General features: G+C 34.7%; 1 long non-coding RNA gene across 1 annotated transcript in view; it reads left to right on the top strand.

Annotated features, from left to right (window-relative positions):
- Positions 1 to 692: 692 nt before the first annotated feature.
- Positions 693 to 1,962, top strand: part of LOC111083087 — a 6,252-nt gene continuing 4,982 nt past the window's right edge. The window contains exons 1-2 of the long non-coding RNA XR_002608791.1: positions 693 to 758; positions 1,069 to 1,195. This is a non-coding gene — a long non-coding RNA (uncharacterized LOC111083087). The remainder of the gene's footprint in view (positions 759 to 1,068; positions 1,196 to 1,962) is intronic.

The following is a 1,962-nucleotide window of genomic DNA, read 5'->3' as shown; positions in this document are numbered from 1 at the left end:
AACTGTAACTGGTAATTTGTAGACTCTTGGATAACATCATTAACTGTAACTGGTAATTTGTAAACCCTCAGATAACATCATTAACTGTAACTGGTAATTTGTAGACTCTCAGATAACATCATTAACTGTAACTGGTAATTTGTAGACTCTCGGATAACATCATTAACTGTAACTGGTAATTTGTAGACTCAGATAACATCATTAACTGTAACTGGTAGTTTGTAGACTCTCAGATAACATCATTAACTGTAACTGGTAACTTGTAAACTCTCAGATGACATCATTAACTGTAACTGGTAATTTGTAGACTCTCAGATAACATCATTAACTGTAACTGGTAATTTGTAGACTCAGATAACATCATTAACTGTAACTGGTAATTTGTAGACTCTCGGATAACATCATTAACTGTAACTGGTAATTTGTAGACTCTCGGATAACATCATTAACTGTAACTGGTAATTTGTAGACTCAGATAACATCATTAACTGTAACTAGTAGTTTGTAGACTCTCAGATAACATCATTAACTGTAACTGGTAATTTGTAGACTCTCAGATAACATCATTAGTTGTAACTGGTAATTTGTAAACTCTAAGATAACATCATTAACTGTAACTGGTAATTTGTAAAGTAACTGTTATATTTAAACCTTATTCTATCAGGACTAACTAGTTTTATTGGTTTCCTCAGAGACTGCGTGTTAAAACTTTCTATGGACATAGCGGTGCTGTGAACAGTGCAAATTTCAATATTCAGGTATTGTTTTATTACTGTCAAAGGACCATATATTTTCTAATGCAAGTCTTCATATCACATAAACGCATCCCTAATATTTTCTTTATTTCATTTATTTAGATTATACAAAATTGGTTCGTTATGAGTTGAGACTGTACTAACTTTTACGAAATGTATAAATATAAGTTAGAATTCTGAACCAATCTGACCTTTTAGTAATTAGTGCCTTAATCGAACGTTATTAATCTATGTGATAATTACCTATAGGGCTCTGAAAGCGTTATGCACACGTTCTGGAGAGTTTCAGTTAAACCTTATTTTTTGCAAACAGGGAGATAAGCTGGCTTCAGGTGATGCCGTTGGTTATGTGAAAGTTTGGAACCTTCGTCAGCAAGAACTTGAGAAGAGCTTCAACTTAGGGTCAACTTCGGTCAACAAGGTTCACTTTCATCCCCATGGTAGAGTGATTTATTCTTCTTGTTTTGTTTTGTGACTTTAAACAAACTCGTCAAGTGCTGCCATCTAGGCCCAACATAAATCTATCCATTGATAAGAGGTTTTGAAATGCGAGCTTTCAACCTCCTATTCCGTATGGATTCCATGCTGTACAACGATTTACTAAGAGTGACACCACATATCTTTTAATTAAAAGGGAGTTTTTACACCACATAAAATATCTGTAAAATATACGTCAGATCATGGACACCTAGATTTAGTTATGATTTTTGTTACAGTAAATTATCGAGTAGCAAGGAATGTTCTCCATCAAGTAGAGAGAGTAGAGCCGAGTCCAGGTGTGTATAGAATCAACTAACGAGAGTGGAGCACTGATTTGAGTGACTATATCCTATTCCAAGATACATGAGTAGCGAGAAGTGTGCATGAATAGTGACAGTATCATATTCCAAGATACATGAGTAGCGAGAAGTGTGCCTGAATAGTGACTATATTATATTCCATGAGTAGCGAGAAGTGTGCATGAATAGTGACTATATCCTATTCCAAGATACATGAGTAGCGAGAAGTGTGCCTGAATAGTGACTATATTATATTCCAAGATACATGAGTAGCGAGAAGTGTAGCATGAATAGTGACAGTATCATATTCCAAGATACATGAGTAGCGAGAAGTGTGCATGAATAGTGACTATATTATATTCCATGTTACACGAGTAGGGAGAAGTGTGCATGAATAGTGACTATATTATATTCCATGTTACACGAGT

The sequence above is a fragment of the Limulus polyphemus genome, unplaced genomic scaffold (genome assembly GCF_000517525.1).
Source record: "Limulus polyphemus unplaced genomic scaffold, Limulus_polyphemus-2.1.2 Scaffold8131, whole genome shotgun sequence".
NCBI classification, from domain to species: domain Eukaryota; kingdom Metazoa; phylum Arthropoda; class Merostomata; order Xiphosura; family Limulidae; genus Limulus; species Limulus polyphemus.
This window is presented reverse-complemented; position numbering and strand designations above follow the sequence as displayed.